This window comes from Hordeum vulgare, chromosome 4H (genome assembly GCF_904849725.1).
Source record: "Hordeum vulgare subsp. vulgare chromosome 4H, MorexV3_pseudomolecules_assembly, whole genome shotgun sequence".
NCBI lineage: Eukaryota > Viridiplantae > Streptophyta > Magnoliopsida > Poales > Poaceae > Hordeum > Hordeum vulgare.
Genome location: NC_058521.1, coordinates 163,760,121 through 163,775,997, shown reverse-complemented (window position 1 = coordinate 163,775,997; position 15,877 = coordinate 163,760,121).

Below are 15,877 nucleotides of genomic sequence, written 5' to 3'. Positions count from 1 at the left end.
TTGACCCCTTTCAGAGGAGGATTATAAACGGAGTCCAAACAGAATGAAACTGCCAAAAAGATTTTTTTCCAAAACCGAAAAAGATCGGGAAGCGTGAGAATCAGGGCAGGGGGCCTGCAGGAACCCCACAAGCCCCCTAGCCGCGGCCAGGGGGCCCATGCCTCCCAGGCTTGTCGGCTCCCTGGGCCACCTCTGCCCTAGGTCTTTCGCCTATAAATTCCCTAAAATCCCAGAAAAAAACAGGAGATCATCGAAAGTAGTTTTCCGCCGCTGCAAGCTTCTGTCTCCGCAAGATCCCATCTAGGGCACGTTCTGGTGCCCTGCCCGAGGGGGGATTCGGATACGGAGGGCTTCTTCATCAACACCATGACCTCTCCGATGATGCGTGAGTAGTTCACCATAGACCTATGGGTCCATAGCTAGTAGCTAGATGGCTTCTTCTCTCTCTTGGATCTTCAATACAAAGTTCTCCATGATCCTCATGGAGATCTATCCGATGGAATCTTCTTTTGCGGTGTGTTTGTCGAGATCCAATGAATTGTGGATTTATCATCAGATTATCTATGAATCTTATTTGAGATTCTTCTGATCTCTCTTATGCATGATTTCATATCCTTGTAATTCTCTTCGAGTTGTGGGTTTTGTTTGGCCAACTTGATCTATGATTCTTGCAATGGGAGAAGTGCTTGGTTTTGGGCTCATACGGTGCGGTGACCTCACCCAGTGACAGAAGGGGTAGCGAGGCACGCATCGTGTTGTTGCCATCAAGGGTAAAAATATGGGGTTTTCATCATTGGTTTGAGATTATCCCTCTACATCATGTCATCTTGCTTAAGGCGTTATTCTGTTCGTCATGAACTCAATACACTAGATGCATGATGGATAGCGGTCGATGTGTGGAGTGATAGTAGTAGATGCAGAAAGTATCGGTCTACTTGTCTCGGACGTGATGCATATATGTATGATCATTTCCTTCGATATCGTCATGACTTTGCGCGGTTCTATCAATTGCTCGACCGTAATTTGTTCACCCACCGTAATATTTTCTATTTTGAGAGAAGCCTCTAGTGAACACTATGGCCCCGGGTCTACTCCACACCATTTCAGCCTTACTCTTTTTCTTCGTTGCACTTTCCGCCTTCAGATCTCACTTTGCAATCAATCTTGAAGGGATTGACAACCCTTTTATAGCGTTGGGTGCAAGCTCTTTTGTGTTTGCGCAGGTACTCTGGACTTGACGCGATTCTCCTACTGGATTGATACCTTGTTTCTCAAACTCGGGGAAATACTTACTGCTCCTGTGCTGCATCGCCCTTTCCTCTTCAAGCCCGCCACAGATGTCGCTCAAAGCCCGGGAAGCTGTCCTCTCGAGGGATTGGAACATCCGGGAGCGCTCAAGCTAGAGGACGCGAGCATGGACTGCCTCTTCAGAGGCCTCTCCAACCAGGGAAGCCACACCTTTCACCTGTTCGTAAAGTTTACCTTCGGCTATAGCTTGGACGTCCAGTGCGGCTTGCCAATGTTTCACTTCCTAATCCAACTTTCTCCGAAGGGCATCGACCTCGTTTTTTGAGGTGGCCGCGACGCTCGCGGAAGCGGGACTCCTCGGGCCTCAGCTTCGCACGGTAGTCAAGAAGAAGGAAACGTCGGGCCTCCGCCACCCTCCTGTAGATGTCCTGCTGGAGCTTCGCCTCACAAGAGGCAAGGGATTCCTCAGCAAGTGACACCTGGCTCTCCCTCACCTCCAGACGCTCCTCCTCCAGGCTCTGCTCCACCTCTACAAGCGCCAGCGAATCTGTGGGTGCCCAGAGGCCCGCGCTGGCAGGAAAGAACTGAGTAGGCGGGCCCCCCAGGGCGGCCCTCAGCTAAGCCCGCTCTTCAAGAACGGCGTTGAGGGCACAAAGCGCCCTATGGTGATCCTCGGAGGCCATGCGCCGACAATCAGCCTCCTGAGCCTCAGAGAGAGCACGCTCGCGGGCTTCCTCTGCCGTGGTGAGGGACCCCTCTACCTCCGCACACGCGTTCTCACGATGCAGGCGGTCGAGGTTCACGGCGACTTCAAGCTGGCGCCACCCCAACGCAAGGCGCCGACATTCATCCTCCAGGCAGACTTCATTGCTGGCAAGCCCCGCCCCTAGGCGATGAAGGGCATTCGCCGTGGTGCGGAGCAAACCCCACAGCATGGCACGCGAACCTACGATAGGCTCCAGTGGCGAACAAGAGCTCTCATTTTCTACATGATGAACGGGAGAGGTGCACGAGGAGCCTCTCGGCCCTAATCCATGCTCGGGGGCTGGGGGCTCGCGCACGGGCGCTTCGTCGGGAGGAAGCGCCCTCTGAGGCCCCACATCACCAAGCAGAAGGGGTCCGGAAGGGAGGCGCAGCACGACCCTAGCAGGGGGTACAGGCGAGGGGAGTGGCACTCCTCTGGGAAGCCGGAGGCCGCGGGCGAGGAAGACCGCGGGAGGCTCCCGTGCAAGGGACTCATGAGGTTGAACCCCGCGGACTGCAAGGGTAGGACCACAAAATACTCGGCGATCTCGGGGGCGCGCGGCGCCGATCCTCCTCCCTTGTTACCAATGGGGAACCTGCATAACAAGGGTTCAGAAGGGAGGCGTAGAAAGAAAGGACGAAGGAAAGTACAGGCGCTTACTCGTCTATGGTGACCCACTTCTTCCTCATCGGAGCCCACCGCGTCGAAGGGTGGCCGCCATCAAGCGACCTCCTCTTCCGGCCGACACGGGTGGCCTGGCGAAGATACCCAATGATCCTCGGCCAAAGCTTGAAGATGGGGGTGGAAGCTTCCACCATTGACCGGTCACCACCACCAACCCCGGCTCGACCCAAAGCAAGACCCAGGGGTGCAGGCGGCGATGCACCGCCCACCCCGGCTGCGGGAGGGGCGGCACAACTGGAGTTTTCGTGGGCCTCGGCGCCGAGGGTCGTGGCCCCTTTGGGGCGCGCGTCCCCCCCCCTAGGGAGGAACCCCCACTCGTCGAAGAGTGGCATCTCCGCGACAAGAGCTTCCGGGGCCTTGAAGTTGTACAATGGGAGGCCAGTCTGGTGAAGCTCGTCAGGATCATCACTCGTCAGCCGACGGAGCAACTCACACAAGACGTCAGGGGAGAGAGGCAGGACCTGGATCCTCATTGGGTCACGAGGTCCCGCATAGGCCCACATCGAACGAGAGTGGTGCTGGAGAGGAGCAATCCATCGACAGATAAACTCCCGCACCACCATCGCCATCGTCATCCCCGCCCGCTTCAGCTTTCCTGGTCGGGTCAAGACCGGCGTGAGCTGGGGGTCATTAATCTTATCGCACCTCCACTCCCGACTCAGCGTTGCGGGGGTCTGCGGGGGCTGGAACAGGACTCCGGCCTCTGCACTTTTGACCTGCACCCACTACCGTCGAAACCCCTCTGCTTTGGGAAGGAGCTCGGCGTCAAGGGCCCCCGGGACCGATGCACTGGCCGTTTTCAAGGACGCGCACCCAGAGCACTGCTCCTCGGAGACCAACTTGAGGGAGAAGAAGTGGCAAAGCAATGCCACGAAAGGGGTAATGCCAACAAAGGCCTCGCACAAGAACGCGAAGGCCGAGAGGAGAACCAAAGAACTGGGGTCAAGATGGAGCCCGTGGATCTGGTAATGCGAAAGCACTGTGGTGAGGAAGCTAGAGAACGGTGGCAGCACACCAGAAAGAAGAGCATGGTTATGAAGGGGAACCGTGTGAGTCGCCATCTCACCCCGAGGCCACAAACCTGGCCACATCTAGGTGGCCCCCCACTCATTGGAGCCGGCCGTGACTACCAGTCGGATCTTCTCTAACCCCTCGAAGTTCACCACCGTCGACCGACCCAACGCGGGCCGAGGCGTCGTCGAGACGGTCGGTCCCAACAAGACTCCGCCTTTTTCCCCTTTCGGAGCCATGACGGGGAGAATGAGGGGAAGAAACAATGTGATGCGCGGGGACTCGGCGAAGGGAGCCGGAATCGCACAGGAGGGAGAACTAACGGCGGATTCGGCGGGAGACGGAGGCAGCTCGTAGATGCGGATCAAGTAGTTCGGTAAGCCGTGCTGAGGCTGGTAAGGCGCGAATAAGACGGGGAGACGAGCTCTCAGTTTGTCGTTTATAGGGCCTGGCCCACAGGCAATTAGGGCCCGCAACACTTCGGGCCGCCCCCAAGGCTTCGCCCAAAAGCCAACCCGAGCACGCCACGGGCCCGGGGGCTACTGTTGGCGTTCTGGGAATGGGAGTACCCAGACCTGCTTGCCTGCGGCCCAGGGTTGGCCCACTTCATCAAGCAAACCGACGGGCCCGGCACCACCCAAGACAAGGTCCTCACGAGGGGCCAAACCTCGCGAGGAGGAACATCATCAAGACCCGTAGAGGGCCTCCTCAGGACCCCTTCGGAGAGGCGGATATTCCGAGGCAAGGCCCAGCCTCAGGAGTCAAGGATGACGCAGAGGAAGGACAGACGAGCAACGGACAACAGGGCAGTGCAGTTCCCCCTTTAGTGCAAAGCGGGCATGGACATACCGGGGTTCCGAGGGCATCTCCCGAAGGTTTCCATTCTAGTGCAACAAGGCCGTCGCCAGCCATGAGTAGGGCAGGCGTCATCCCTAGGCCCGTCCCTGCAGCGTTGGCAACAACTTTCCAGGCGAAGACCACCTCTGGGCAGGGGAGCATGTTCCCATGTTCCCCTTAAAAAAAGGCCTTTGTGAGATCCCTTCCCGCCGAAACGATAAGGGAAGAGGACCACGTCCGCCACTATATATAGATGACAGCTTTCTCCATAGAGGGTGATATCCATTCATTCACCCACCTGCGCCATGCAAAGGCCATCCAGCCTCCGGAGGCCCTCAAAGAATGTACTAGTTCATCCACCAGCCTCCATGAGATGCAATCCACCAAAGCTGGAGTAGGGTATTACGCTTCCGAGTGGCCCGAACCTGGCTAAATCGTCGTGTTTTGTGTCCTCCTCACCATCGAGTGAGTTCTTTGCCATCTCCGATGAGTAGCGAGCTAGGTGAGGCAAGCCAATGAGAGACCTTTGTACACACCCCTGAGTTCAAATCTTTAGGGTTTTGCGGAGCCCGAAATCCAACAGGCATCCTTCTCGTCGCAAGCGGCGGTGATGACGCCGCTGCTCCCTGGCATCTTGTGGACGTTGTAGCCATGGTGGGTCACTGCCATGAACTTGGCGAGAGCCGGGTACCCAAGGATCGCGTTCTACAGTAGGTGGATGTGCGCGACGTTAAAGACAATGATCTCGGGGTGGTAGTTCTTGCGCTCGTCGAAGGTGACTGGCAGACGCACCTCCCAATGGGCACGGTGGACCCTTCCATGACTCCTGAGAAGGGCTTGGTCGACATGAGATGTCCATACGGCAGCTGGAGTATTTCGAATGTCTCAACCGAGAGGACGTTGAGCCCCGCCCCACTTTTGATAAGGGTCTTGGTGACGAGGACGTTGTTGACGGTCGGGGTGCACATCATGGGGAGCTTGCCGACCACCGCCCTGACCGCCTGGAAGCCCCCAGCCCCATCATCCTGCCTGTCTTCGTCCCTCCTTCTAGGTGGCGGAGGCAGTGGAGGCAGTCTAGCCTCACAAGGGCGAACCTCACGAGGCCGACCACATCGTTGCCCCTCCTGAGGGTCGTCGCGCCAGCGGTCCTCCTGAGGTTGGTCGTGCCAACGGTCATCATGAGGCTATTCACGACACCCCTGACGCAGCTCTCGGTCATCCAAGCGGCCTCCACTGCAACCACCACCGTGCGCGAGGCCTCTGTCTCCCCGTCCGAGGCACCTGCTGAAGTGCTCATCACGGACCAGTCGGAGCTCGTGGCACTCAAAGGTATCATGGCCACTGGTGTCGTGGAAGACGCACGTTGGCCCCCCTGCTGATGGACGCTCTCCCCCTCGGTCGTGCTTCGCCTCAGGTTCAGCTGCGAACACCACCGGAGCCTTGCGCTTCGCCTCCTTAGCCTTGGTCTTCTTCTCTTCTGGTTCTGCTACCTGAGGCCCGAGGAGGGAGTGGCGACCTTCTTCAGCCCTGATGCACTTGTTTGCCAGGTTGAACACTTCTAGTGTCATGATCATTTCATCACTCATGGCGAGCTCCTCCTTCATCTTGAGGTCGGTGACTCCATCGGAGAAGGCCGAGATGATGGCCTCGTCCGATGCCTTAGGGATCTTGAGGCGCATGGTCGTGAAGCGTTGTCTGAACTTGTGTAGGGTCTCCCCCTCCTGCTGCTTGATGCGCCGCAGGTCGTTCAGGGTGGGAGCGCGGTCGCGGGTTCCCTGGAAGTTGGCGATGAAGTGTTCGCGGAGACCATCCAAGGAGGTGATGGACGCCCTTGGGAGGTTGAGGAGCCAAGAGAGCGTGCCGCCCTGGAGCGCCATGGGGAACCAGCACGCCATGACCTTGTCATCCCCTCCTGCCGCCCTGATACTCAGTGTGTAGAGTTGCAGGAACTCGGATGGGTCCAGGGTGCCGTTGTAGCATGGGGGTAGGTTGGGCTTAAACTTGCAGGGCCACGCAGTTGGGTAGCGCTCAGGGGCGATGGCGAGGCACCCCACCGGCCTGACGGGTGCAGCGGGCGCGGGCGTGACCTGGTCCTGGTGCTCCACTGGGTCTGCTTCGAGCGGGGCACGCTCGCGGCGCGGGATTTGCAGCGCCGGGAGAGCACGCGCGTCGGCGCGTGGCCGAGGGACCACCTCACAGCTTGCTTCATCTCCTGGTCTCACCCTAGGTTCGCGAGGCCGGTCGCGGGGACACGCTTCCTGCCTAGGCTCGGGGTGTGTGACATGCCGCGGAGGTGGGGGTGGCGCGTCTTGCTCCTTGTCATTCGCCAGGGATGGTTGGGGTCAAAACGAGCAGGAGAATGCCGCAGAATCAGCGGCAGCGGCGATGAGCTCCTCGATACGCTGGAGCCAGTCATTGTGGCGGTCAGGGGCGGGCCGGTAACAGAGCAGCTCGGTGGATATGGAAAGCGCCCGCCGGCCATGAGATATCATTTGGATCTAAAGGGGCACCTTTACTAGCAAACAATTTCATTAACTCATCCATCTTAGCACTCAACGAGTTAATTTCTTCTATAGCGTGTACTTTTTTACTAGTAGGTGACCTTTCAGTGTGCCACTGAGAATAGTTTGTCATGATATTGTCTAAGAGTTTTGTGGCTTCTCCTAATGTGATTTCCATGAAGGTTCCACCGGAGGCGGAGTCCAAGATATTTCTAGAAGCAAAATTCAAACGAGCATAGAAGATTTGTATAATCATCCAAAGACTCAAGCCATGAGCGGGACAATTTCTAATCATCAATTTCATTCTCTCCCAAGATTGTGCAACATGTTCATGATCAAGTTGCTTAAAATTCATGATATCATTGCAGAGAGAGATAATCTTAGTCGGCGGAAAATACTTGGATATATAAGCATCTTTGCACTTGTTCCAAGAATCAATACTATTTTTGGGCAAAGATGAAAACCAAGTTTTTGCTCGACCTCGCAACGAGAACGGAAATAGCTTCAATTTAATCACATCATTATCCACATATTTCTTCTTTTGCATATTGCATAACTCAATGAAGGTATTAAGATGGGATGCGGCATCTTCACTAGGAAGTCCAGAGAATTGCTCTTTCATAACAAGATTCAGCAAAGCAGCATTGATTTCATATGATTCCGCACTAGTGGCGGGAGCAATCGGAGTACTAATAAAATCATTATTATTAGTATTCAAGATGTCACAAAGTTTATTGTTTTCAGTCATGGTGACTTCAGCAAGTAGACAAGCACACAAGCGAAAGAAAAGGGCGAACGAAAAAGGCAAATATTTTTGTAAATTTTTGTTTTTCAGAAGTGGGGGAGAGGAAAACGAGAGGCAAAAAAAAGTAAATGCAAGAGATGAGTTTGCGACGGTTACTTGGATAAGCTTCACTTGATGCTCCCCGGCAACGGCGCCAGAAATTGGCACGTTGACGGGAGACTATTCTTGACTTGATTCTCCCCGGCAACGGCGCCAGAAATTCTTCTTGCTACCTCTTGAGCTTGCGTTGGTTTTTCCCTTGAAGAGGAAAGGGTGATGCAGCACAGTAGCACTAAGTATTTTCCTCAGTTTGAGAACCAAGGTATCAATCTAGTAGGAGTATCAAGCCAAGTCTCCATCGTACCTGCGCAAAAACAGCAAACTTGCACCCAACGCTATAAAGGGGTTGTCAATCCCTTCATGATTGATTGCAAGGTGAGATCTGAAGGCGGAAAGTGCAACAAAGTAAAAGTGTATGGCTGAAAATATGATGTGAAGTAGACCCGGGGGCCATAGTGTTCACTAGAGGCTTCTCTCATAATAGAAAATATTACGGTGGGTGAACGAATTACCGTCGAGCAATTGATAGAACCGCGCAAAGTCATGATGATATCTAAGGAAATGATCATACATATAGGCATCACGTCCGAGACAAGTAGACCGATACTTTCTGCATCTACTACTATTACTCCACACATCGACCGCTATCCAGCATGCATCTAGTGTATTGAGTTCATGACAAACAGAGTAACGCCTTAAGCAAGATGACATGATGTAGAGGGATAAATTCATGCAATAGATATAAACCCCATCTTTTTACCCTTGATGGCAACAACATGATGCGTGCCTCGCTACACCTTCTGTCACTGGGTGAGGTCACCGCACGGTATGAACCCAAACCAAGCACTTCTCCCATTGCAAGAATCATAGATCAAGTTGGCCAAACAAAACCCACAACTCGAAGAGAATTACAAGGATATGAAATCATGAATATAAGAGATCAGAAGAAACTGAAATAAGATTCATAGATAATCTGATCATAAATCCAGAATTCATCAGATCTCGACAAACACACCGCAAAAGAAGATTACATCGGATAGATCTCCATGAAGATCATGGAGAACTTTGTATTGAAGATCCAAGAGAGATAAGATGTCATCTAGCTACTAGCTATGGATCCGAAGGTCTATGGTGAACTACTCACGCATCACCGGAGAGGCAATGGTGTTGATGAAGAAGCCCTCCGTGTCCGAATCCCCCCTCCGGCAGGGAACCAGAACGTGCCCGAGATGGGATCTTGCGGAGACGGAAGCTTGCGGCGGCGGAAAAGTATTTTCGTGGCTCTCTCCCGTGGTTTTGGATTTTTCGGGGATTTATAGGCTGAAGAAGTAGGGCAGAGGAGCCACAGGGGGGCCACAAGCCTGCTAGGCGCCCCCCCCCAAGTCGCGGCTAGGGGGCTTGTGGCCTCCCCTGGTGCCCTCTGCCTTGGTTCTCAAGCTCCCTGCGTATCTTCTGTTCCCGAAAAAATCTTTTCGGAGATTTTATTCCGTTTGGACTCCGTTTAATATTCTCCTCTGAAAAGGGTCAAAAACACGGAAAAAACAAGAACTGGCACTTGGCACTAAGTTAATAAGTTAGTCCCAAAAATATATAAAAGGCATACAAAACATCCAAAGTTTGACAAGATAATATCTTGGAACCATCAAATATTATAGATACGTTGGAGACGTATCAAGGCCGACCCGCAAACCCGAAGGAGCGACGGAGTGGCAGTGCGGCCGTCGACCTGATCGGTAGCCGGCTGGGAGGAACCTTGCTATTCATGAGCGTTGGGTCCCGTGGCGGCGTTCGCCATGGGCGACGGTGACCGGCGCGTGCCGGCAGGGCCCACGGGCGCCGTTTGAGCAACGAGGGTGGCGCAGCACTCGGTGCGAGCCCGACGAGCGTCAGCCATCGGAGCGGGAAGCTTGGTGAAGGCGGAGCTTGGAAGAAACCTTGACACGCCCCCTACCTGGCGCACCAAATGTCAGATTTCGGGCTCCGCAAAACCCTTAAAGATTCGAACTCATGGACGTGTATTAATATATCTCGTGGGCTCGCCTCACCTAACTCGCTACTCGATGAGGATGGCAGAGAACTCACTTGATGGTGAGGAAGGCACAGAACACGACAGTTTACCCAGGTTTGGGCCACTGAGAACCGTAATACCCTACTCCTGCTTTGGTGATTACCTCTCGTGGAGGTTGGTGGATGAACTAGTATAGTGTTCGAGGGCCTCCGGAGGCTGGGTGGCCTTTGCGTGGTGTCAGTGTACCAATGAATGGATATCCCCCTCTATGAGGTAACCTATCCTCTATATATAGCGGCGGCACGGGTCCTCTTCCCTTATCGTTTTGGCGGGAAGGGATCCCACAATGGCCAAATTTTAAGGGGAACACGAGAACATGCTCCCCTGCCCAAAGGTGGTCTTTGCCTACAAAGTGGCTGCCAGCGCTGCATGGACGGGTCCAGGGATGACGTTTGTCCTGCTCGCAAGCAGTGATGGCTTCGTATCACCAGAAAGGAAACCTTTGGAAGATGCCTTGGGAACCCCGGTACGTCCTTGCCCCTTAGCACTAAAGGGGAAATTGTTTCATCATGCTATGTGATGCTCGCCTATCCTTCCTCCGCGTCATCCTTGACTTTCGAGGCTGGGCCTCACCTCAGAATATCTGCCGCTCTGGAGGGATCCTGAGGAGGCCCCCTGCGGGTCCTGATGTTGTTCCTCCTCACGAGGCTTGGCGACTCGCGAGGGCCTTGCCTTGAGTGGTGTTGTGCCCGGTTGTGCTTGCTTGATGAAGTGGGCCAGCCCTGGGCCATAGGCAGGCAGGTCTGTGTACCCACATTCCCAGAACGCCAACACGCACCACCACCACCGTCACCACGCCATTCTGCTGCCGAAAAACTAATCTACTACTTCGCCTATGCTCGCTGGATCAAGGAGGTGGAGATATCGTCGAGCCATACGTGTGCTGATCATCATGTGTTGGATCGAGACAGATCATGATTGAATCACGAAGACATTCGTCTACATCAATTGTATTTCTTAACGCGCCTGATTAATGATCTACGAGGGTATGTTGATTCACTCCCCCTCTCGTAGCTATACATCTCCATAGATAGATCTTGGGTGTGCGTAGGAATTTTGTTGTTTTCCATGCAATGTTCCCCAACAGTGGCATCATGAGCTAGGTTTATGCGTAGATGATATGCATGAGTAGAACACAAAGTGTTTTTCAGTGTTGATGTTCACATTGCTTACCTCCTTAGTACTATCTTGATTCGGCTCAGACCAACCTTACTTGACCACATACAAGAGACTAGTTCCACCTACTCACATGTAACTTGGTTGCATAAAGGTGGCTGGCGGGTGTGTCTCTCTCCCACTTTAGTTGAATCGGATTTGACAGAGGCAGTTCTTTTAGAAGGTTAACTAGCAACTTGAATATCACCATTGTGGCTTTACGTAGGTAAGAACGGTTCTTGCTAGTTGCCCATAGCAGCCACGTAAAACTTGCAACAACGAAGTACAGGATGTCTAACTTGTTTTCGTAGGGCATGTTGTGATGTGACATGGCCAAAGACGTGATTTGACATATATGATGTATGAGATGATCATGTTTTGTACATATTATCACGACTTGCATGTCGATGAGTACGACAACCGGCAGGAGCCAAAGGGTTGCCTTTAATCTTTTTGTGCCATTTCCTTTACTTTATCACTATGAGTTAGCAATAGTCGTAGAAGCAATAGTTGGCGCGACAACCACATGATGACACGATGATGGAGATCATGTTGATGGAGATCATGGTGTCATGTCAGTGATGATGGAGATCATGCCGGTGCTTTGAAGATAGACATCAAAAGCACAAGATGATGACGTACATATCTTGTCACTTATATGATTTGCATGTGCTGTTTATCTTTTATGCATCTTATTTTTCTTAGGACAACGGTAGCATCATAACATGATTCCTCACTAAAATTTCAAGATAAAATTGTGTTCTCTCCAAGTGTGCATCGTTGAGAAGGTTCATCATTTCAAATCACCTTTTGATGATCGGATGTGATAGACTCTACGTCCGCATACAACGAATGTAAGCCAGTTTTGCACATGCATAATACTTGGGTTAAACTTGACGAGCCTAGCATGTACATAAATGGCCACGAAACACAGGAGACCAAAAGTTAGAACATCAGTCATATAGTAGATATGATCAACATGGAGATGTTCACCATTGAAACCACCTCATCTCACATGATGATCAAACTTGGGTTGGTGTATTTGGATCATGCCGCATTAGTGAACCTGAGGGATGTTGATTTGAGTGGGAGTTCTTTCGTAATATTATTAATTGAACTCATTATCATGACAATAGTCTAAGTTGTCTTTGCAAATTATGTTGTAGATCAATGGCTCGAGCGGTAGCTCCCCTTAATTTTAATGTGTTCCTAGAGAAAGCTAAGATGAAAGATGATGGAAGTAACTATGTGGACTGGGTACGTAATCTGAGGATTATGCTCACAGCTTCGCAAAAGTCTTATGACCTTGATGCACCACTTGAGGGAGCACCTTCTCTAGTGTCGTCTGCATATGTTTTGAACGTCTGGCAAGCGCGTGCTGATGACTGCTACTGCAACAAAAGACCTTGCAACGGCGCCAGAAACACGTGCTGACAGGAGACTATTCTTGTCTTGATACTCCTCAACAACGGCACCAGGAATCCTTCTGCTACGGCTACGCCTTTAGGGACTTCCTAGGCAAATATGCAAAGGATTTTCCCGTGGCCTTCGAGCCTTGCGTTGGTGTTCCCTCGAAGCGGGAAGGGTGATGTAGCACAGCGGTGGTAAGTATTTCCCTCGTTTTTGAGAACCAAGGTATCGATCCAGTGAAGGAGAATCACAAGTACCTGCACAAACACAAAAAGCTTGCTCCCAACGCTATGAAGGGGTTGTCAATCCCTTATAGATTGTTTGCCAAGTGAGAACTGAAAGCAACAAAGTAACAAAGCAAAGTGAAAGCGAAAGTGGAAACGATAGGTGTGAATAGACCCGGGGGCCATAGTGTTCACTGGTGGCTTCTCTCATGAAAGCAAGTAGACGGTGGGTGAACAAATTACTGTCGATCAATTGATAGAACCGCGCAAAGTCGTGACGTCATCTATGGCAATGATTATATCTATAGGCATCACGTCCAGAACAAGTAGACCGATACTTTCTGCATCTACTACTATTACTCCACACGTCGACCCCTATCCAGCATGCATCTAGTGTATTAAGTCCAAAAGAACAGAGTAACTCCTTAAGCAAGATGACATGATGTAGATGGACAATCTCATATCTACGACAAAGCCCGTCTTGTTACCCTTGATGGAAACTACACAATGTGTGCCTTGCTGCCCCTACTGTCACTGGGAAAGGTCACCACACGGTGTGAACCCAAAACCAAGCACTTCTCCCATTGTAAGAATCATAGATCTAGTTGGCCAAACAAAACCCAAGACTCGGAGAGACTTACAAGGATATAAAATCATGCATATAAGAAATCACAAAGACTCAAATATATAACATAGATAATCTGATCACAAATCCACAATTCATCGGATCTCGACAAACACACCGCCAAAGAGGATTACATCGGATAGATCTCCATGAAGATCATGGAGAACTTTGTATTGAAGATCTAAGAGAGAGAAGAAGCCATCTAGCTACTAACTACGGACCCATAGGTCTGAAGTGAACTACTCACGAGTCATTGGAGGGGCGATGATGTTGATGTAGAAGCCCTCCAACTCCAAAGTCCCCTCCGGCACGGCACCGGGAAGGGTCTCCATATGAGATCTCGCGGAAACGGAAGCTTGCGGCGGCAGAAAAGTGTTTTCGTGGATTCCCTGATTTTTTTCTGTATTTTAGGGAATATATAGGCGAAGGAGCTAGGTCAGGGGGCGCCAGGGAGGCCACAAGTCTGCTAGCCCCCCCCCCCCCCCGGTGGCGGCTACAGGGCTTGTGGGCCCCTTGTAGCTCTCCTGCCTTGGCCCTCAAGCCCCCTGATCTTCTTCCGTTCGGGAAAATTTTATTTCGGGGATTTTATTCCATTTGGAATCCATTCCAAAATCATATCTGAAAAGAGCCAAAAACACAGAAAAAACAGGAACTGGCACTTGGCACTGAATTAATAAGTTAGTCCCAAAAAGATATAAAAGGTACATAAAACATCCAAAAAAGACAAGATAACAGCATGAAACCATCAAAAATTATAGATACGTTTGAGATGTGTCAAGCATCCCCAAGCTTAACTCCTGCTCGTCCTCGAGTAGCGAAGTGATAAAGAATGAATTTTTGATGATTTCATGCTACCTAGCATAGATGTCCTTTGTAACTCCTCTTATGTGACGTGAATGTTCAGATCCATTAGATTCAAAACAATAGTTTGCTATTGATGTGGAAACAATAATACTTCAAGCAAACTAGCAAGGTAATCATGAACTTTCAAAATAACAAGGCCAAAAGAAAGTTATCCCTACAAAAGCATATAGTCTGGCTATGCTCTATCATCATTGCACAACGAATTTAAATCATGCACAACCCCGGTATTGGCCAAGTAATTGTTTTCACACCTTTACTTTCTCAAACCTTTTCAACTCTCACACAATACATGAGCGTGAGCCATGGTTTTAGCACTATAAGTGGTGTGGAGTTTGGTGGAGGTTGCAAGACAAACAAGGAGAAGATGATCACATTAACTAGGCATATCAATGAGCTGTGGAGATGCTCATCAATAGATATCAATGTGAATGAGTAGGGATTGTCGTACAAATGATGCACTAGAGCTAAGAGTATGTGAAAGCTCTTAAAGAAAACTAGTGGGTGTGCATCCAACTTGCTTGCTCACGAAGACCTAAGGCAAATTTGAGGAAGCCTATCATTGGAATATACAAGCCAAGTTATGTAATGAAAATTTCCCACTAGCTATATGGTGGTGACAACACAAGAGACTCTCAATCATGAAGATCATGGTGGTTAAAAAGCACAAGTGTGGAAGGATAGTAGCATTGTCCCTTCTCTCTTTTTCTCTCATCATTTCTTTTGGTGGGCTCTTTGGCCTCTTTTTTTTATTTTTATTTTTTTTATTTTGGTGGGCATCTTTGGCCTCTTTTATTTCCTCACATGGGACAATGCTCCATCAATGATGATTATTAGACTTTCAACTCAAAACTTAGAGCAACGAAGACTCTATATGGAATGCCTTTGGTAGTGTACCGTGACAATGATCTAGCATGGCATAGACATTAATGGAAACATCATGCTAGCTATCTTACAATCATGCAATGGCAATGTAGAAGTGGTGGCACATGTCATGGTGGTAGTTGCATGGCAATATATCTTGGAATGACTTTGAAAAAGCCATAGTAGGTAGGTATGGTGGCTGTTTTGAGGGAGGCTAATGGTGGGTTTTGTGCACCGGCGGAAGTTGCACGGCACTAAGAAGATAGTGATGGTGGAAGGTGAAAGTGCATCTAAACCATGGACTAAACATTAGTCATGAAGAACTCATATACTTGTTGCAGAAGTTTTAGTAGTAATCGAAACAAAGCATTCAACGCATACTCCTAGGGGAAGGGTTGGTAGGTATAAACCATCACGCGATCCTGACCGCCACACAAAGGATGACAATCAATAGACTAATCATGCTCAGACTTCATCACATAGCGGTTCACCATACGTGCATGCTATGGGAATCACTAACTTAAACACAAGTATTTCTAGATCCACAACACCTTACTAGAATAATTTCAATATTACCACAACCACAACTCAAAACTAATTGAGATGAATCAAACTTCTCTAACTATTCAATGCACATGAAGGTGGAAGTTTTCATATCCCTTTGGATAACTACCCCTTTTGAGACTACTTTCATAGCATAGATCAACTACCAAGCCACGCACCGCCGTGCTCTAAAAGATATAAGTGAAGCACATAGAGCAAAATCAGCTAGCTCAAAAGATATAAGTGAAGCACATGTG